Consider the following 22,563-nt stretch of genomic DNA (forward strand, 5'->3'; position numbering starts at 1 on the left):
GCCGTCTTTGCGTGCGTTTTGTTTTCTCGGAGAAATCCACCGGGCAGGGTAGGTTAAACAGCACTTCCCTGCAGCCGTGCAATTGAACTCTCAGAACGTGGGGGATATTACAGGCGTTGCCATACTTAGCCAGACTTTTTCATCCTAGTATAAGAGCGTTGTTGAGCTAAATGCTTTCATTTATCTTCTTTCTGTCCCAATAAAACAACGTATCCAGCTCACCTCGTCAAAATGACGTTTGCCCTCACCACCGCTGTTGTGCCCAGGGTCTTTCCTGCGTCTGCACTGCAAATGCCTGTTTTCCGGAGTTTGACAATAGAAACCATTTTATTGATTGAAACTTGATGTCGAAGAACTTTTTAAGGCTTCATCGTACACATAAATGACTTTTGCAGTTTTCAGTTCCAGCACTGTTTTATATTCAAATTTGCAGGTTAGGCAGTTTAAAATCAGACTAGGAATAATTTATCTAAAGTAAGGCACTTTACATAGCATTAGGGCATGATCTGCCCTATTTGTTTTTTTGACTTTTATTATCTAGAAGTTGCATTGTAACAATTTAATAACTACCAACTGCACATACATGGTAACTTATTATTTTTTATTAATATTATTATTAATAATAATATCCTCTTTCATTTGTATTCTTTATGAACATAGCTCTGTACTGGAAACTGAAACCACACATTAAACTCTATTGTGTGAAGGATTTGCCAGGATGAGCAGTGAACTCCTGCAAATCACTAAATTAAAAATACTTCTAAGACAAAGTGTCTTGCTGAGGAAAAGGTGGGATTTATTAAACAACAGTGTAGTAGTATATCAGTAAAACCTCTTCAGCTAATAATAATTTGCATTCATAACTGAAAAAGTACACTGAAACTGGAAAAGTCTGTTACTTTTATTTTTTTTTTACCATACATCTGAATTTCACGTAGTTTTTCAGTCACTAATGTAATATTCTTACCAGTGTTTCCTATTTTCATTTCTTTTTCTTCCTATTTCTTTCCCACTCCAAATCAAAAGCTCAGTAAGTAAAGAATTGTCTCCTTATCTGCTTTAGAGAACTATATGTTTAAATGATGTATAAAATGGGACTGTATAGGAACAGGTTTTAACAGTGACAGCCACAATATGCAGGCCAATTAAGGCTGCTCGTTAGCGGGTATATTCTTGTAATACTCCTGTCAAGCTGAAATTGTACTCCCTTATTGACAGTAGTGGGTTCGTCTGATGCTTAAATTCTGCTTTCTGTGTTTGTCTAACGTTGCAAGTCTTGTTAGAAACTGCTGTCAGCAAGAAAGTAAAATAAATCGGAGGTTTTCAAGCATACTTTACCTGAAATTTGTTAACCTGGCTAACTTAACCTTCAGGAAGAATACCGTGCTCTCATTAACGCTGCTTAAACATGACCTGCATCTCCTTTTCCCCATGGATAATGTGCGTTGACGAGACAGAGGCTGGGGGAGGGAGAATCCATCCCACAACATTAAACCCATACCCTAACGTCTTATGGAAGATAATTAGGCCAATGAATCACCAGTCTTTTTTTTTTTTTTTTTTCTCTCCCCACACTGGTCTTTTTGTAAATATTTCTAATTTATGCAGTTCTCCCCTCCCTCCACATGCCCCCTACCCCCCCGCATCTGAAGTCTCACCAGTACAGAGTTTATATACATTCTGTCCCCATGAAAACAAGTATTGTTTTTGTCTTCCATTTCTTTATGTCATCCTGAACGCTGGACAAGGTGATGAGTTTGTTTGGTGTTTTGTTATTTATTTATTTATTTACCAGCTAAATAGCCTTCAAAAACTTTGAAAACACCTGCCATGATATGTATGCCACATGGTCGCCTTCGCTATCTTACTAAGTCGAGCCAGGATCTAACATAGAAGGTTAGCTTTAGCAGAGGGAAAAGTCACGTCTTGATTTTTGAAACGCGAATACTGTAATCCAAAGATTCTGCATGTAAACCTTACGTTAGAAAACGATTGAGATCTGTCTGTAGCGGTGCAGATACCCCTGTGCACTTGCAAAAGGTCCGTTTCATCACCAGGTGTACGTGCGCTTCTCAGGCTGCATTGATTTGGGTGGAAAAAACCCAAACTGACATGCCCTCGCTACGACACAAACAAAAAGCTCTCCCTCCCCGCTGCGAGGAGTCTTTTCTCCCCCCGCCCCGCCCTGCGCGGCGCCCTCCGTGCCTCCCGCCCGCACCTGCGGCCCGGCCGCGGCCTCGCTCCCGAGGGCTCTGCGCCTCGGCCCCGGGAGAGCCCTGCGAGTGCGGGGAGATGTAATCAGAGATGACAGAGAAAAATTAAGGAAGGAAAAAAAAAAAAAAACAACACAACAAACCACGAGCGAGGTGGTGGAGATGGGGGGCGGGGGAAGAGACACGTAAGTCCTTTTCTGCTTTCTGAGGGAAACACTGCGTTTTTCACCAAAAGGTGGAAGTCGTGAGGGCTCTGCTATTGTTAGTCCCTTCCTCAGCAGACTGGCTGTCTTCTGAATCCCTGTGACAAGCTTTCCCCCTAGAAGCCCCTCTCCTGCCATCAAAGCGCGGCTGTGGAGCTGCTGTGATGGCTCGGGATGCGAAGGGCTGGTACGCGGAGACCCGGCTTCGCCTCAGAGCGCAGTGTGATTCCTGGCAAGGGTGGATGGGAAGGGATGGGTAACCTCTACAGTCACCGACATGTCTGGTCTCCACACGTCAGGCAGCGGGCTCGGGCGGGATTACCTCCGCCGGCTGGAGGAGGGTGTTCCTTGTGACTTTTGGGTCAGTCTCCCCCGCCTCAGCCACAGCCCGCAGGGTTTGCCCGCGGTGCCCTGCCAGCTGCGGGTCTGCCCGCACCGAGCATCACGGCGCAGGGCGAGCCGCGGCGGGGAGGGAGGGGGGAGGGATGCGGCGAGGAGGGGGCTGCAGCAGCACAATGGCAATAAGGAGGGCAACGAAACCAGCAGGCGCGCGTGTCTATAGGGAGGGCACATAAGCTGCCCGCGTGCGCTAGCCAGGGTCCTTCCCAAAGGAAGCGCAGTGTGCCCGCGGGAATGGACGCTGAGGGCGGGTGTCAGCCGGGCAGCAACGGTGGTGCCCGAGGCAGGGGTCGGGGCATGGCAGGGCTGAGCCCGCGGGGGGGTGCGGAGCTGTGCCAATGCGGGGGGGTGCCGCCGCCTCCGCGTAAAGATCACAGCCTGTCACGCTGCTACCGAATTGACATTTCGGGGACGGGTTTAAACGCAGTGACTCCCCGCTGGCAAGCCGCTCCCGTCGCAGGGGCATCCGGCTGCCCGGGGGCGAACCCCACAGGGAGGCTGCCCGGGGGCGGGCGCACGCCGGCAGAAAGCCTCCGCAACAGCGTTTCACGGGGGTGAGATGCCTCTTCCCAGTTATTGTCTCTGTGACACGTTTAGTAACGCAGTCCCTGGCTAAGCGGAGGCAGCAAGAGCCACAAAATCCACATCAAATTGATGGGGAAAACGTTATTAACGGGCACATGCAGATCTGGCCCTTTTTGTATGCGAGCCCTTGTTTATGTTTGGGCTGTTGATCACATAAAGTTGAGCCGCGCAAGTTGCTAATGGTGGAAGGCTGCTAATCTTTCCCTCTGGAAATAGTTCATCTCTTTTGTTTCAAAGGGGAGACGATGGTGTGAGCAGGTAAAATAAGCGAGACTTCAGCAATCCAGCTGAATTAACTCTCTAAACCCTGGAGTGGTACCCCAGCAGTAAAACAATGATAGTTTTCAATAAGTATTTTATTTTAAAGATGCAGTTAGAGGTCTAATTACTCGTGGGTTGTTTTTTTTTTTTTTTGGGGGGGGGAGAGCGGGGAGGGAGTGTTCCATAACGGAGACACCATTTTACGCCAGCAGCAGCGGCAGGGGAGTATTTTTAGCGGTCTCCCCTCCTGGGCGGCTGCGGCGTTTCTCGCTTCCCCTCTATTCGGTGGAACACAGCGCCGCCGCGGCGCCCCACGCCGCCGGGGAGCCCGGCCCGGGGTGCCGGGGAGGGCGCGGAGCGCGGCCCCAGCCCTGCCCGCCCCCTGCGCGCCGGCGGGGCTGGGCGTGCGCGGCCGCGGAGGGCAGCGGCACCCGCGGCGGGGCCGGGGACATGGCTGTGCGCGGCGCTGCCGAGAGGATGCGGGCTGAGGCGGGGTAAGTCAGCGAGCTGCTACGGATGCTGTTCGGCTGCGGTAGTGCGGTCTCTAGGGGAACTCGGGCTCGATGCATGCTAGGCTTCCTCCAGCCCGTCGCCTCTCTGCTGCTCTTAAATGGAGGTTATAGCTGATCCATCAGGCACAGAACTGCACGCATGCCCATCTCAGCGTTCAGTGGTGGCAACTTATTAATTTCTGCCTTGGACTTCAGGCCCATTGGTTTCCTGTCTGAAAGCATTATTACTTTTGTCCATGTGGCAAAATAATTAGCATACAGATGAGGAGGGATCCTGCCTCTGAGCCTCAGTCGCAGGAGAAGATGTGCAGTGGAAAGTTGATTGGATGAATGGAGAACAAATGGTGGGCGTTCAAAAGCATTAGGAGAGTTTTGTTGTCGTGGAGCAGGTTTGTCAGTTTTCTGGGTGAACCTCGTAAGATGGACGGCAGGGTGGCTGGTGCCGAGACGACTGCTTGACAGACTGTGGCCTACTTGGAGGTGCACGTTTGGACTGCATGCATAGATAATTCATTTGGACTACTTTGTTCTGCAAATCTACGGCTTTCCCTTTGCTATTCCCTCAAGGTAAATATGTCCTTTTATCACCGTTGTTGTTTGCAGAGCACTTTGCTGTTGTTCACAAAGTGATGGAAAGTTCAACTCTTCGGGCAGTTAACAAAGGAATAGCTGGGGTTTGTACTTCTGCGCTTCTCCCACCCCAGCTCCTCAGCACAGCCTCCTGAGCACGGAGCTGGAGGAGGCTGAGCAGCTCAGGGCCCGATCCCGCTCCCCCTGAAGTCAACGGGGAGTTTGACATTGCTCCCAGTGAAATCGGGTTCGAGCTCTCAGTGGCTGTTGTTTTAATAACGGCTGCTGGAAACGCCAGATTTCTGCATCCTATTTTCTAGAATAAGGCGGGCAGACCTGTAAAATTAGCAACTACTGTTTCAGTTAAAGCCCAGATGTGGTTAGTTTTGGTTGGTGTGGTATGTATTTTCTTGACTGAAAGGAAAAAAAAAAAGCTTATTTAACGCAAACTCACTAGTAATGCTAAAACCTAAAGTTATTGATTGACAAATTGCTAGTGATTGTGTCAGCTCCAAATATTTCCGATATATATGTGTCCTTATAAAGGCTTCTTTACTGAAAGAAGAAAACAAAAGAAGAAAATAAACAAGCTATCTTTGAATTACATTTTTTTTTTGCCAGATAATAACACTGAGTCAGACTGGAATCCCACTTCTCGAACAGAGCATCCATTGATAGGCATTTCTTATATAATTCTGATGCTGTGTATAAAATGTGGGGGGCTTTAACAATTATTTACATTTGGCTTTTTTCGTGTAATCATTTAGGAGTATTTTTATCCAATTTTAATGATTCTTAATCTTTTTGAAAATGGTGATTTTCATTTTAACTGACCTAATTTTGAAACTGCAGTTAACGTTGGGGCTAAGTAGAAATTATTATCCTTTAATTGTCTTTACATAGTTCTTGTGACTATTGTAGAACAGTTTAATGAATGATTTACTTTAATTTGAGGGGTATGGGGCTTTTGTTACCTTTAATTATGGGGTTTTTTTGGAGAACAACAGCATACAGTTCCGAATGATATTTAGTTATTACCTCTCTCCTTTTTTAAAAAAAATGACATTTCAGTTTTGTATGATAGGTTATTTTCAAAAATTACCAAACAAAGTCTTTGTCATGTCACTCTGCAAGCAAACAAAAAAATATTGGAACAAACTGTTAACCCTTAGCAGGCAGTTAGCAGGTACTCCTGAGGATTTATCAAGGTTCTTCAAGTTTGAAATGATAAGGTTAAACTTGGTTGCTGTGGTGTAGTCTGGTGAATATGTATGTTTATACTTCTGTGCAATATGACACATTTAAAAACAACTGAGATGGCAACATAACACTCCTAACATAAGAAATACAGAGTAAGACTGTATGCAGTAAAACAGGATTTTTCACTGGGAAAAAAAAAAGTAATGATTATATTTTTCTAAAACCCACATTGATTTATCAAATGAAACAAAGAGAAGAGTAAGCGGTTACAATGAGTAAATGCAGAATTCGGTACATTTTGAAATAATGTAGAAGATTCAATTTTGTATGTATTTTACAGCCTGAACTTTCTGGAGAGTGAACGTTTCTCCCCCCTAGCCCCCCCTTTAACCAACAAGGGCAATAGTTAAATACTTAGCATTTGCAGTGTTTTCTTTGTTTTAGATTCAAATACTCAGCTATATGCCCACATTTTCAAAAAGGACATCAGGTTGATCACAGTAGTTCCTAGTTCATAGTTTGGCGTTGTTGTTCTACTCTACAATATGGTATCTTACATATTATAGAATTGAGCAACTGTGTGTTTGGAGACAAAGACAATTAAGAAAGAAGAGGATCTACTTCAGTGTATTCAGAGGTGTATTATTTCTCCAGATTTGTTAAGGATCATTTCTGAGGGTCTCTTTTTTTCTCGTTCTTTTATATTTTGTTTAATTTTCATGTTGAGGAGATTAATAAGATATGCAGAGGAGTATTTTGATTACGTACACATACATGCATACACATATGCGGCAATTTATTACCTAAGCATAGAAACTTTGCCATACGAAGGGCAAAAAAGGTGCTGTTTTGAAAACTGTTCTTCTGAGCCAGTCAGGGTTTTATGTGGACTCCAAAAGAATGAAAACAAAATTCCCATCCATCAGCATTTCTATGGGAAATCAGCATGGGCATTTCTTTTTAAGTGCATTACACAAGCACGTTTATAAAACAAAGTTCTCTGTGTTAGAACCTATTTCTTGATCAACTCTGAGTACAGTCATTGTTTTGTTGACAGATTCAGCAGTGGAAGAGTACTTTCATACGAAGTATGTACACAACACCGAATATCCTTATGGAAATAATGAATATAAAACCAATTTGCCTGAACTTGATAAATGCTTGCATTATGTTGATCAACGTTCAATAAACATGTGAAGTTCTTGATAGTACAGTACAAGAAAACTTTATGACTGTAGATCACTTACTGACCTTTTCTTTCTCATAATAGGAGTGATGAGAAATCCTAATAAGATTATCAGTGGTGTTTTAAACAGAAGTGCAATCAGTTTTCTATGGAATTAAAATGGGTGCAGACCAAATAGCATCATCTTCTCCACATATACTAGATTGAAAAGTCACAAGGAGAGAAAATCAAAGCTCTTGTAGGCTGTTGACAAAGGTTCTCTCCTTAGAATCCTTCACAGTATTTTGCTTTGATTAGAACCACTCTATTGTAGCCATAGAGAAAAAAGCAGCAAAACGTAATTAAACTAAAACGAAGGGGGTATGTCTTGTATTGGGAGGGGGAGTAGGATGTGGAGACAGACAGACAAAAAACACAATAGGATTTTTGATCCCTCAAAAGGCATTGTACTTTCAGTCATGAAAACAGTAAACATTTTTATTAGCTTAGATTTAAAATCTGATCTCAGGTCAGATTTGCAGTGTGTGTAGTAGTTCAGAATGCTTGCACTGAAGCTGCAGATGTGGAACACAGTCACCAAGTACCGAAACTACCCAACTTGGTTGTGGAAATAACCAGGGCTGCAGGGTGCCCCATAGAGATCCATCAAACCTGGTCTGGTATGGAACTGTCTGGGAGGTTTTAAACGTTAAGAAATCAATATTGCGTCTACCAGTAGACGCTTTGGTTTGTTGAAAGCAGTTGGTTTCAGAAACCAGTTTCCTCCAGGATAAATTTTACATATCTTGAGGGTCCATCAAAACCAAATTGATTCTAGCTCTGCAGCAGGCAAACTCATAAACATCTCTAAGATCACAGATTTTCAACCAAACCAGCTCTGGCATCTATTATTTTCTGAAGTATTAGAAGTCTAAATCTCTCCTACCTTATATCAGCATGGCATTTTTTAATTAGGAAGTTGATGAAAAAGGGCTGGTATACTACCGATGTATGTTCACTTGGCAAAACTTCAGCTTTTCAGTCTGAATTCAGCAAGTGCTGTCCATCACTAGGTGCAGTGGTGAAGAGAATCAGTGCAAAGCAGCAATTCTTTACAAATTATTTTCATGTTAGGTTTTAAGAAGGCTGCTGGTTTGTTCCTACTTTGCATGAGCCTGCTCCTGAGTCCAAAGGAAAGACAGCAGTGAGCTTTGGATGAGGCCTGTAATATCTCTTTATAGAGTGATAGGGCAAACATATTTCTCATGCAGCTCCAGTAAAATCAAAAGAAATCATCTCCTCACTTTCTCATGGTTTTGTAATTAATAAGGTTGTTTACAGACAAAAAAGAAGGGAGAGTATAGTAACCATTCAAAAGAGACTTTAAAGTACCCAGTGTATGGCTATTTTTTTCCAGTGTCTCTGATGATATTTCACTTCCCCAACCCCCCTTAAAAATGGTGATATTTACTTGAAAGATGTAATGATGCAAGATTTGTATTACATGTCAATACTTTGCTTTGTTTTTCCAAGGGAAATTTCCCTTTCTCCTCCTTTCTCTAGCCAATACCGGAGGATATTACCAAGGGAATAAAATTTTATGCCTAATTTTAGTGTTCCTCTGCCTAATGTGGTGTGAATAAGTACCATGTTACAGCATTTAACCTAGTCCATCTTTGTAACTTCCTGAACAGTTCCTCGGTTCAAACAAAACAGCCAAAATGCAGTAAGAGAAGACAGTCAAGGTTTGTTATGAGGATAAACTGTAGGAACTGCTTATTCTTTCTCTTACAGCAGTTGCTCTCGCATTGCTTCCTGTGCTGCAGCAGGGCATTCTCTTGCATAAGGAATACCCTTGAAAGGGGTTCCCCAGGCCTCTTATGATACCGTGAATCAGTGGCTCATCTCTTTATTTCTTATATTCTTCCCCAGACTTTGTTAAATCAAATGTCTTAATTTTCAGCACTGGCAATTTGTTTTAGGAATGTTTTCAGAGATACTAGCAATTCCTCTGTTGTCTAAAGAGGAAAAGACCCATGTTTAAATATGAAACTGTTTATAACAACTTTGCATACATCATGGTTGTCATGTTCCATGCGTAAATATTCAGGATTGTTTTTTGGATATGGTCATATTTAGAAAGAAATTAAACTGCTATGTCATAGAAGATGATCAGGTTGAGTGGAGGGCATTTTATTTTCTGTGTATCCTCATCGTGCTCTATAGTATGTTTAAGACAAGTTGTTATGAATTCAGAATGGTATTTCTGCAGTGTCTTGGTTATGCAGCATAGTTTGTTAAAAAAAACCAAAACCAAACTCCTTGAGCTTGGAGTTGACACTACAAAATAATGCTTGTGTTTTTTCAGCATGGGCACGCACAAAGTCCATTCTGGGTCTTGGCAGGAAACACTCAGAGTTTACACAGGTCAAGTTGAACTGTCCTCTCACAAAGAACAAGTCATCTGTTCCAGCAGCAGTAAGATGTCTACACAGGTTGTATGTTACTTATTTACTATGAGAAACAAATCTACTCAATTCATCAAGAATTTAATAAACGTCTGTCCCTTTGCCTTTGACCACTCTGCTCCCACCCTCAAACTCCAGTGTTCATTGAACTCCAGATTTCATCACTTCCGGTGATGGAAAAAAAATAAATCTCAGCTTTTAAAATACTCCACATGTTTGAATCTGCCTGAGCTTAAGGGCATTACATTGTGTGGAGATACTGACCCTCCATATTCCAGGACAGTAGCGCATTTCAGTGCCCAGGGGTAGAAGGTGCAGGCCAGGCTGCAGCATTCTCACAAGAACTAAAGGGATTTGTGGACATTGCAACTAGCTGTGGTAAGAGGAGTAAGTAACAATGTCACGGCAGGGAAAAAGAATCAAACATTCAATGAAAAGGAAGCCGCCAGTGGAAAACCTGAGGTTCTACTGACCAGTAGACAGAATTTGATGTTAAGGAAAATTAGAACTCCATAACTATTGGACATATGACCTCAAAAAACAGCAGAATCTCAGAACCTGATGTGGACAAGCTTGTTGAGAAGGGGTACACAGAAGAACCAGGATACGTACTTGGATGGAAATCAGGAGTACTTCGTGAACCCAAAGACCAGCTGGAAACACAAAAGAAATTCAGGTAGGTTTATTTGCATGTGCTGCTTCCTCTGGTCTGTTTTTTCTTTTTCTTTTTGTTTTTTTGTTTAAACTTTCACAGCTTTAAGAACTCATCCCTTCACTTCAGTTCTTTCATTCCTCTCTTAGAATGGTGTCTAATTATAAGGGGCCAGGGAACAAAGAAAATACCTTTCAAATAGCCAATTATTTTAACAACAGTCCTATATGCGCTGTCAATCATAAGTTAAACAAAAAAAGAACAGACCACACCCACCATTCATAAATGCGTGCTAAATTACATAAATGCATGTAGACTTGTAGAATTTCTGTGACTAAATAACAGTTCTTTGCATGCAGAGGCAAAACCAAAGGCCTTGAAACAGATACCTTAGTACAACATTAAAACAAATAGGAAACAAAAGACCCTTTGCAAGCAGTCTTGTAACTGGTGGCCAAAACTGTGTTTTCTGTGAATAAAATGTAAATGTGTAATATATGAACCTTCATACATACAGTCCCTTGCTTTCTGAGAGGAAACCAAATTTGAAACATTTTGTTATTGGTTTAGAGAACCTGCTCACTGAATTAAACAATAGCAGCTATCCATTTCCATTTCCATTTGTGGATTTTCAGGCTGATCTCTGCATGAACATCCCCTTTTGCTTTCAGTACACTGACAGCATTTTTCAGCATCTATACTTTAGACTTTGAGAGTCAGTGTCCAGGAAGGCCTGTTTTACTTCTCTCTTTACACCCTGTTGCTGCCCCACTTTTATTAGCCCTGGAGAAGCACTTGTTGCAGAAGGGCTGGTACCGTGTGTTTGGGTTAACTCCAGCTGCTCCGAGGAACTTTCTCAAGGGTCTCTGCACTTTATGGACAAATCATTGCCTGTTCAGTCATATTTACTGCCGTGTTTTTACAGCTGGTATATATGGTAGACCGTGTCCTGTCCGCCAGCTCTTCAAAAAGTGATAGACCTCAAGTAGCCATCATTGACGGATTTTCTGAACAGCCCACCACGAGGCTGACCTGTTGCATATTTTATGAAAAAAAATATATGTTGGAAAAGGATGGAGAATTCTATGACCTTTCTAATCTGACAATGCTTTTTCTGTTTTGTTGTTGCTTATCAGTGACCTTGGCCGAGAAGGAGCAGATGATGATTAGAAGAAAGAAAAGAAATAAAAGGGTAGATCTTTTCCGTAGGTCTGTTTGGCCTTTGTGACACAACACACTGGAGAAAAGGCACACTTGAATAGTTTACCTTGAAGACCGAGCATCCTGATGTAACAAATATGGGCACTGCAAAGCAGCATGGAACAAAACACCGAGTCATTTCACTGCAGCAGCCACTGTGCTTCACAGAGAGCTCTGCGGAGCAGGTCTCATCCCAAATACCTTCTTTCTTTACCTCTTACCTCCTCAAGAGCCAGCACAGATTGCCACAGTGTTAATTCCAGCCAAATCCAGTGGAAAATAAGGGCACATGACAAGAGTGCACATATGTTAATGACTCATGCACCCTGCACTTCTTATTTGTCGTTTTATGTGATGTTTGTTACGGTTAATAAATTTCTTATTTTGTGAAAACTGTGATGTATTTGTTCTGTTTAAAGAGCTGATATGGAACATTCTTTTCCTGTACCTGCACTTCTTGCCAAATTCAGTAAAATGTGGCTAACTTGAAATTCAATTTTTTAGCAGTTGTGAGTATAGCTTACTCAAAGAGCAGAACAAGCAGAATCAAAGCAGTACTGCCAGTAACACATATCAGAGCATGCTTCTGAGGCTTCCAGAAATTGTATTCAGATTGACTCCTATAATTGCTCTTTTGTGTTCAGAATCACAAGTCTTTCTACTCTCAGTGAAAGCATCTTCATTTTTGTTTTTAGAGGTGTTTTTAATTTACCAAATATACATCAGAAGCCACTGAGCAATTCTTATGTCTTTGTTTCCAGATGCCGAATGAATCACTTCAGGAACTATGAAAGAAAAGATAGAACAGCTTTTTAAGAATTACAGCTAATAAATTAACTGTATCTTTATAAACATTGTGGTCTAGAAAGCTCTTTTTGCATTGCTGTATTTCAACAGGATTCCTAAAAATGTGAGCTCTACACAGATTTCATAACTGCACAGGAGTTAGTGAGCCATCATCCCTTCATGCAGCTACTCAAAAGTCTCATTTGTGTTTATGTACTTGGGAGTTAAGAGAAGTGGAAATGGGATACCCTGTTTGCTAATTTTCTTCTTTTCCTATACTTTGCAAGAGTCACAGTTCTTACCTCTTTATAATAGTCATGTTCACCATAGATGTTTCAACACCAAGTTGCTAAACACTGGTAGCATCAGGGTTTATAGGTTCCCAGAGCCAGTAGACCACTAGTTTCCCAGGGTATAAATGCTTTTGCTTTTGAAGCATTTCCTTTGAATGGTTGATATAAACTCAGCACGTGATTACAGAAACTGGAATCAGTCTCCTGGATCTATAAGCTTTGGTTTTGCTATTGACTGTGCTAGATTTACACCATGATTGTTCCAAGGGTTAAATATCATGAGCCTTACCCTGTTTGATCAGTTGGGGAATACTTGTACTTCATGGCAAGTTTTATTTTCTGTCTCAATCCTCAATCCTTATCCTCAACTTTATTTCTTTCTTGAAAAAAATCTTCTGATAAAATTAAAGCTTTGCACATGCAGGGACAACAGCTACTACCCTATGAAAGAGACATAAGAACTCCAGTGATCTGTTCTACGGATGTTTCTAATGTTGTCATAGACTGAGTATGGAAAACTGGAAGCATGAAAATGAGGGAATGAAGGAAGAACCAGGGGCCCACCAAAAAAAAAAGTACAAAGAAAACAGGAATTGGGAGAAGCTGAGCCTAAAGTCTTAAAATTCCTTAGCAGAAGTTCTGGGGTCCTACAGTGCATTGCAGAGTATTTTCCCTCCAAACGTCTGAAAATTGCATTAACCATGCTCAATTCCAAAATGCATCTGTCCAGTAGAGTAATTTATAGACAACACTGTATTTGTATGGGCCTTCATAAGCACCTCTGTAGAGTTCAGGGAGCATCTGGATGATGCTCTTATTCATATGATTTAGTTTTAGGTAGTCCTGTGAGAAGCAGGGAGTTGGACTCAATCATTTTTACGGATCCCTTCCAACTTGAGATATTCTATGATTCAAGATAGCATGAGTCCTAGACAAACTGCATAGCCAAGAGCTGTTGAGTGGCACAACTGTTACTGGGAAACATTTCTAATGTAGGCTGGACTTTAAAATAATTTGCTGTAGGAGAAATAGAGGCATTTTCTTACTCATTTGTAGTATTTTGATGTAAGAATGCAAGTAAGTCAGGAGATTCCGCCTGTCCTGTGTTTCGTCCATCTGAGGGATGAAGAGCAAAAAAATTGAGGACTGGAAACTGGAAGCAAAATCAGTAGCTTTCCTGACAGATTTATCATTGATATGTATTAAGACTTTCCATATATATAAGAATTAAAGATTTTATATCATAGCTTAACATTTTTAAAGAAGACATTTTGACCTCACAGTTAACTGTAACCCTAAAATGACTGAAAGTGTCTCAGTTACTGTTCACACGTAGACTTAACTGTGATTTTTCTGCTGAAACATCAAAATGTTAGAGCCATGGTAACAGCAAAAAGAATTTGCCAGACAGCTATATTAGTACAAGGAGACAATACATTTGCATGGCTACATTTACAGAGCCAGTGGCCTAATCCTGTTCCACTGAAGTAACTGAGAATTTCTTTAGGGGAAGAATGCATTTTGTATTAGTTTCTAGGTTTTTCAGCTGTTAACTTACTTTTCCAGTACAGCTTTCAAACAAATTCAATTTAAAATATAATAACTAACCCATGATTTATCAATTGAATTCTTTATTGCTGTATCATTTTGCCCAAAGGTCTGAATACTAACTTTGAGTTTGGCATGTCATCGCTGTAAGTAGTTTCTAGAACAACCATTACCTTGGTTGTGGTAAGCTTGAAAACAATCTTTCCCAAGAGGTATCACACCCATGACATAAGCCAAGAAGTATTTTACTGTCCTCTCCAGGGCAGGTTGCTGCACCTGTTTACAGGTAACCTGAAAAAGTAATGATCAAAACAGTATCAAATTGAAAGGCATAGGATATCTGTATCAATGAACTTTGCTAAACAGTATATAAGTGACACATTCATAATTGTTTGTGGCAAGATCCTTACTGCTTCTGGAAAATAATATTTTAAATATACTCAGCTATTGTCTCTTTTCCTTCATCTTCCTTCAAGCTTTTTTGCTTGCCTTGAACTGTGCACAGAGGTTTTACTTACATAATTAAAAGAACCTGCATGCAAATGAAGAGCATACGACTGCTTTGGATACAGGAACTCTGATATGCAGCATACAAGACAATAGACAAGTTTGAATGCATTGCTGCAAATCTCGAGAACCAACAACATTATATATTAATAATTGCAGATGTCTGGCAGGAATGTTGGGAGGAATCTCATGCTTTAGAAAACAAGATGCCTATTTATAGACAGAACATAGCAGAATAAAATCCTGATTCTTGTATGACATATTCACCTGGGTGCTGATATTGAACTTCATAAGTCTATTCTTCTGCTGCTCGTAGGTTAAACTTCAGTGTTTACATACTTAGGACATGAGCATTTGAGACAGAGATCAAGTTCACTACTTAAATGAAGTTTTGAGACAAAATAAACCATAAATTCACTAAAACTGGAGACCTTTTTCAGTTACGTTATAAAAACCTATAAGTAGGACAATAACGGGAAAAAAATCACAATATTTCTCCTTCCAGAATGAAATAGTTTGATTTTCTATTAGAAACAGCTTTTCTAATGCTTCCTTAACTTATGTTACAAAATAAACTACAATTAACTTCAAAATACTTTTAGTTAAATCGAATGATCTAGTTGAACTCATATGACTTCACTAGTGTTCTATTTGTCAAACATCTCATCTTAGATTAACAAGAATGAATAAGTTAACCTCATATGTCAAAATTTTTCTGGAGTTGAAATTGGAAAGATTTATGTGACACTGTCCTTCATAAGTTTACCTAGTTTGGTGGCACTGAGATGTGCACATCCCTGAATTCTGCCCAGGAAGCTGTCAGCAGGCACTGCTTGAAAGCTGTGCGTCTCAGAATCACAGAATGGTTGGGGTTGGGAGGGACCTCTGGAGATCATCTAGTCCAACCCACCTGCTAAAGCAGGTTCACCAGAGCAGATTGCACAGGATCATGCCCAGGAAGGTTTTGAATGTCTCCAGAGGAGACTCCACGACCTCTCTGGGCAGTCTGTTCCAGTGCTCTGGCACTCTCAAAGTAAAGAAGTTTCTCCTCATATTCAGATGGAACCGCCGGTGAGTGCTTCAGCCTGTGCCTGTTGCCCCTCTTCCTATCTTGGGCACCACTGAAAGGAGTCTGGTCCCATCCTCTCGGCACCCACCCTTGAGATATTTATAAACATTGATGAGATCCCCTCTCAGCCTTCTCTGGTTAGGAGACGTGAACGAATGTGGATTCTCTCAACATTAGATGTGCGTTTGGGCCTGCACGGTCAAAAAACTGTTTTCAACAAAGTAACTGTAATCACTTGGGGTTCATTTACAGTTGTAGAGATTCCTGGTTTGTCACTGTATGGCAGAAATGTAGAAAATGGAACTGGATACACCTCATTGCTTGTTTAACATTGTGCAACTTCTTTTGTCATGTGAAATGCTTTTGTGAATTATAGCTAGCTTTGCATATGAGTTAGCTGTACACTGCTTTGCAGTACACTGTTATCCTGATCCTTTTGCCCTTTTTGCCCTTTTTTAGATCTTAGTAACAGTTATTGCATCTTTTCTAACACAAAAGACATTTTGCAAATTCACAGTGTGGCATGAGAGCAGATCTGCAGTACCACATTTCCAACCCAGGCTATTTACTAAATTTGGAGGCATTTTGTTTGTTTGTTTGTTGTAAGACTATTACTGTGGGCCAGCAAGGAGAAGAAAGTGAGTGGGAGGAATAAGGACAGGCTTCCCTTGATGGTGGGAAATGGTATGATGATGGTTTTTAGATCTGTGACAGATGCTACTGCTTGAAGGGATTTTGGTTTGATGGTACCACCTGAGAAGTAATCTGAAAAAGAGTAACAGGAGTAAAGGTGTTAGTTGAGTCTTTACCAGCCTTTGCCTGGTGAACTGGGAGGAGGGATGTGAGTCCATTCTCATTCCACTCAATGAGTTTTCTCTCTTGTCTTTCATCTTCTTGTTTGTCAATAAGCCAGTAAGAATGTGTCTCCATCAAAATGGTAAAGTATGGGTACAGGGTGTGCAAATATACCTGAGCTGGCTTTGCTGAAAGGTCATTGAGAAGATCCTCAGTTTTGTTTGTTTGTTTGTTTTCTTCTTTTCTTAAAAACCTGGTGAGATTATGGAGCACAAAATTTTACAAGGCTGATAGACTTACTAAGATAAGCTGTCCAGTTGGTTGAATAAAGCGTAATTCATGTTTCCCTTCTGTTGTGTGTTTTGCAAGCAGGTTTTTTGAGAGCAAGTTGATTATTAAGCACCTGAGATAGCATGTTATGATGAAGTGACATAAAATATTTGTACCTAATATGCCTTAATGAAATGTTAAAATTGTGTATGCTGATCTAAGAATTAAAGAAGTGTAGAAGTAACAGTGTTTTATTTGATGACAAAAATAAAACAATATTTGTGACAGCTAGTCCTTGCAGTTAACATCTCATCCAAGAGCTTATTTTGGTATAAAGACCATATCATTTATAATTTACAGGATTGTAGCAAAATCAAATTGGAAAGGATATCTGAAGGTCCAGTCCAATCTTCCTCTCAAAGGGGTTCAAATCAGGATAGAGCCACAATAAAGTCCAAAGTTCAGTGTGTACAATAGTATGAAAATACTGTGGAAGCACATGAGAGGCTGCGAGAAAAAAAGAGAAGTAGTGTATTTAAATCACGTTCTCTAACTCTCTTTAAATGTTATGATAGAGTACGCTGCTATAGCTATACTGACTTTACCTGATATTGCCATATAGAGGTAATTTTATTTCTGGCATCTCCACATGCCACTGGGAACAGAAACACCCCTAGAGCCAAGAGCCAACTCTCCTGTTGGATCAGGTGGTGAAAGGGAACCCACAACATCTAAGCAGGTCAGAAGGATGGGAGGAGAATGCAAGCTGAACACCAGGGTCACTGAAAAATATATTTTAAAACCCCCTCTTATCTACTTTATCTGTTCTAAAAACCATTTGGGAAAGGAATTTCTATTTTTCATCATAGAGCCACACTTCTGTTGCAAGTTAGAAAAGGTACAGTAGGAATCCATTCAGCACCAGTGGGGAGATACCATGGTTGGCCAAATAGGTTCTTCTAATTTTAAGCTGTTTTATAGAATCACAGAAATTAAAGTGAAAAGTGTGAAAAAAGACCATGTCCAGAGGAGGAGGACAAAGCAGTGAGCAGTGCACTTCAGTAAATAAAACTTAGAAACAAAACTGGGGTATGACAGTTCAGATTGTTTCATTGTTTAATAAATCTCTATTTTTCTAATAAGCAATGTAGCAATGTTGTGGAATGGTGAAACCAAGTAGTGTTTTTGTTTTTCATCATGCTGTTCTGTCTCTTGCTTACCTTTATGCTAGTTGGTGTTGACCTGAAGCATTCTTGGATTCACAGATCAGAGGTGACAGTGAGCAGCCCCATACAAAAATAAAATGGAAAAAAATAGGATTCTATTTCCTTTGCTGTGCATAGGACACAGATGTGTTCATTTCACTTCAGAGAGACAAAATCCCCACCTTGGATACAGCTAGGACATTAAGGATCAAACTCCTCTTTGTAGCAGTGGTGTAAATTCAGTGTGTCAAGTGATTTCACTGTCTCTTCTGAAAGTATCCAGGTATTGCTGCAAGAAGAAAACCTTGGGAAGGACTGCATGCCTGGCAGAATGTTGGGTGGGAACGTAGACTGGAGCTACAAATTTTAATTACAAATAAGAAAATCTAATTGATAGTTTAAATTAAAAATCAAAATTTGGAAGGTCCTTTTAAAGAGACAGAGCTTCTTTCAGAAAAAGATCATCTATTTATAGCAGGCCTTCAGGGACATTTCTGACTGCAAAATACTCTTAGGTTTGACATGATTTAGCAGTTTATAGAATCTTCACTCACCCTTAAGGTTTTGATGTTTTTTCACATGATATCACACATGCAGTGACATCTGTTTTGCACTCATAGTCAAAATGAGATTGTTCTCAGCAATGTCAAGAAGAGATAAAGATGGAGTCATAGGGGATAGTGAGATGTGGAATCACCTGAAGCTGTGTTTTAAGGCTCTACGACTGACAAAGCAGGTGTGCTTTTTCTACAGGGACCATCTTTTTCTTGCGTGTTTTTACAGCACTTAGCACAAGGTGTTCAGTTTCGTGACTCGAGCTACCAGCAACAGTAACATACATATGTCAGGCATCCTATAGAGACACAGCTGCTGTTTTACTGGGAGTCAAGGTCAGCCGTGGGGGAAGAACACGGTGCTGACCTATCTGGCTGACTTGTGGGAAATACAAGTTAAATGTTGTCTCTCACTGTGGGTTTCATAGGGGAGCAATTACGGGGCAGTTTTTTAAATAAGCAAACAACATAATTACTTTTTGTGTTCTCCATATCAGTAACTAATACAAAGCCAAAACAGGCAGAGATCAGCTTGTGTATAGTTATAGATATTGTATAGTTGCCTTGTATATTGATGCCATACCACTGAACTCTCCATCATCAGTCATGTTTTACATTAGTATGTTCAAGAGAAGAATACAGATAAGATACATTATTATAACTGTAGGTGAGGCACGATTTCTGTGTGCCTACAATTCAGATATGTAAGTGATCCTGTGCAGGGGATTGCTGAAGATAAGCTATTCCAAACCAGGACATCTTTTTGATATACAGTGTACCACATACCGAAGACTCAGTGTATTTTCATGATTCTAGACAATTTCAGTGGTAATCATCTTTGATTTTTGTAATGTATGGGTGTGCATCTCTGTGGCAAGCTGAAAATTCAGCAGAAGTGTTAGTTAATTATAAAATTCCTGAATATATGATTTTGCTAAAAATATTCTTGAAATGAAAGTGTAGGAATATGTCAGTCTCTGTAGTTACAAGCTTCAATCGATATTCATTTTTGGAATGAGTGACACTGTTTGTTTCTTGTACCCTAGGAAAAGCTATATGGTTACTCAGTTTTATAGATAAGTGATAGGAAAAAAAAATCTTAAAAAGCAGAAAAAATACTTCTATTAATGAGGCAATACATATATGTTTGATCTTGCGTTGAGTCAAAGGGATGGGCTAGGTGGCCTTTTGAGGTCCTGCTTCCTGTGACTGCATAGCTGCAAGAGAAAACCAGAGAAATATAAAAAGACAAAGCAATGCAAGGATGTGAAACTAAAAGATTGAGCTATTGAATGAGGTTGATCTGGCTTTCAGTGAACAAGGAACAGGTGGAGACTATCTAGCTGCTGCAGATATTGGTAATGATCTGGTCAAAGCAGTGTGGAACTTTGTGCTAACTAGTTAATCAAGGTGCAAAGTGAAAAGAAAAGTCTAAGCACTGACTAATTTATGTTTTGGCTTGGGTCAGTCCCTTAGGAAAGCAAATATTTTTGAGAACTAAAGAAATTTTTTAAAGGGAAATAATGTGCCAAGGCAACAAGTAAAATTCTGATAAAAATATACGCAAATTTGTACACATCTGGCAGAATTAGTTTCATCATGGTAGCTGTGGTAGTCCAGGACTATCATAATGGGCAATTCTAGAGAGAAGGATAACTATGTTTCATTATTTGTTTAGCCTAGCTAATATATTTGGAAAATAGACAAATTGTTGAAAACTGAGGCTCTTCTTCATTCAGAATTGGAAGGTATTTATTTGGCCTCACAAGTTAAAGGAAGCAGCTGTGGTCTGAAAGCGTTAAAATTTTAAGCATGGTGCAATGGTCTCCCGGAGTCAATCTCCACATAAATACTCGAGCTACTTAAAGTCACTGGGATCTTTTGGCTGTTGAATGTTTGTATTTTGGTAGTGCCTAGGGTATCAACCAATTTAGGACTTACGGGGAGGTTCCTCAAGTATGGTAAGTGAATGTCTTATTTCCTACTTCTCACTCAACGGGTGTGGGAAGGAACTGTGGGTCTGTGGGGACTGATCTTTAAGCTGGCTGCTTCTTTCAGCTGCAGCAAAGAGTGATGATTTTCTTACATCAGATATTTGTGATGGGAATTTGGAGATCTGAAAGTGAAACATATCTCATAACATATACATGTTTGCAGTAGTTGGTGACCAGTGATAGAACCCAGAGGAATGTCAGAAGATGTGCCATGGGAGGTTTAGGTTGGACATTAGGAGAAGGTTCTTCACCCAGAGGGTGATGCAGCACTGGAACAGGCTCCCCAGGGAGGTGTCATGGCCCCAAGCCTGACAGTGTTCAAGAAGAGACTGGACAACACCCTCAGACACATGGTGTGAACTGTGGGGTTGTCATATGCTGGGACAGGAGCTGGACTCGATGATCCTTGTGGGTCTCTTCCAACTCATGGCATTCTATGATGTAGTGGCACAGCTCGCTGCCTGCTGGCCTGTTCACTGCTTGGGGCTCCGCTGTTTGTGTCCAAAGAGACTGGCAAACTCTGCACCTTTGATAGTATTTAAAGATTGATCATTTATTCTTTAAACAAATAGAGAAGGCAAATATTTTCATCTGATGAGGAGAGACAGAACACAAGGTGGTAGTTGACCCTGTTGAATACGTGAAAGCAAGAAGGATTTCTGCAACAGGCAGGAGGAGCTTCAGGACAAGTGAAGCAATTGTTACATGAGATAGCAGATCCTGTGGCCAAACTGTAATAGCAGATAAATATGGTGATTTAGCTTAGTAGTAGTCTATTAGTGACAAGAACTTTCCTGCATATGGGTTGTTGTTCTCACTGTAAGAAATTTTATGTCTAAATTGTGCCATAACTGAGTTGGCTCAGACAACCAAACTGCTGTCGAGCTGCGTATGTAAATACTGCATAACTCTTTTCCCCAGTTGTGCAATTTTTTTGCATTTTGATTGGTTTCAGGAGGCTGATTGTCATTTTAAGACTGCAGCTGTTGCTGGGTAACAATGCAGGAAAAATAAATCCTTGCATTTTTATGCCAACCAGGGTACAGATATTTGCATATTCATATTTAAATATTTCAGATAATTGCATTAGAAATAGAGAAATCTGTGTATCTTATCAGCTGTTATAAACCCTCTCCAGTGCCTGGTTCCTTTACTCAGGCACCCAAAGCTGTGTGACCCAGAAAACTCACCTGTGCTTCTGATGCTCTTCAGCTGTGCCTGGCTTTAGCAATGTCGCAGGAATGGCCTGGGCAGGTAAACTCCAGGTGAAATTCTGGAAGTCACAGGCAGTTTTGCTATGGACTTTAATTCTACCAGGATTTCACCACGAGAGTCCAGCATCTTTTAAAGATTTTGCTGACCAATTTATGATGATTATTCTGAATATGCCCACCGGTTTGTGTTAGGATCACTTGGCAGGTTGTTCAGCTTCTGCAGCATCAGTGTCAGATTCAAAGAATGTTGAAGACAGTGGAAGGACTGCCACTGCCTTCTGTAAATTTTGGTAAAGAAAATATAGAGGCCCAAAGAAACTCTTAGGAGTTAGAATTATATTTACTTAATGGACCAGGATGCTTACAGAGCAAAATTAATTTTGTAGCGCTTCATTAATGCATTGAGATCTTATCTAAAATTTGGCAGTATGAATCACAGAGGATTCAATAACACACAGAGTACAGAAAAGTTTGTTCAGTTTACTAAGCAAGCTTGTAGACTTTGTTAGACATTTTTTTCTTGCCTAAGCTCTTCTCCTTTCATGTACACATGCGCTCACATCCTCCCTTCCCCATATATTCTCCTGTTCCTTTCTTTTTCTGATGGCATTGCATTTTTCCACTTTACAGGGTGACTTAAAGATGTCTGTAATCCTAGTTTTGGTTCTTTAAGCCTGATGCAGTGGCCACTGGCTATTGGAAAGACCTCCACGACCTATAGATCAGGTCTTTCACACAGATGTGTTGGAAATACGTTATTATTTTCTGTGTATCTATTTTTCTTCATCAGAACTACTATTTGCAAATATCAGTTGTGTTTCTCTTACGCAATGGTGCTTGTTTAAAAACTGAAAATAAGCGAATAAAAGATTCCATGAAACCATAAAAAATAGGTCCTCT

At 40.6% G+C, this 22,563-nt stretch overlaps 1 protein-coding gene across 26 annotated transcripts in view; it reads left to right on the forward strand.

Moving 5' to 3' along the window:
• Positions 1-22,563, forward strand: part of MYT1L (myelin transcription factor 1 like) — a 313,684-nt gene that overhangs the window by 4,547 nt on the left and 286,574 nt on the right. For 2 of the 26 annotated variants that reach the window (XM_065055987.1, XM_065055995.1), the window contains exon 1: positions 4,019-4,155. The exons of 20 other annotated variants lie outside the window; for them this stretch is intronic. The gene's annotated coding sequence lies outside the window, so the exon portion shown is untranslated. Of the gene's footprint in view, positions 1-3,917; positions 4,156-4,579; positions 4,741-22,563 lie in introns of those variants that run through there. 4 more of the 26 variants (XM_065055990.1, XM_021293601.2, XM_065055993.1 and 1 more) reach the window with 3 other exon arrangements.

The sequence above is a fragment of the Columba livia genome, chromosome 3 (genome assembly GCF_036013475.1).
Source record: "Columba livia isolate bColLiv1 breed racing homer chromosome 3, bColLiv1.pat.W.v2, whole genome shotgun sequence".
Lineage (NCBI taxonomy): Eukaryota > Metazoa > Chordata > Aves > Columbiformes > Columbidae > Columba > Columba livia.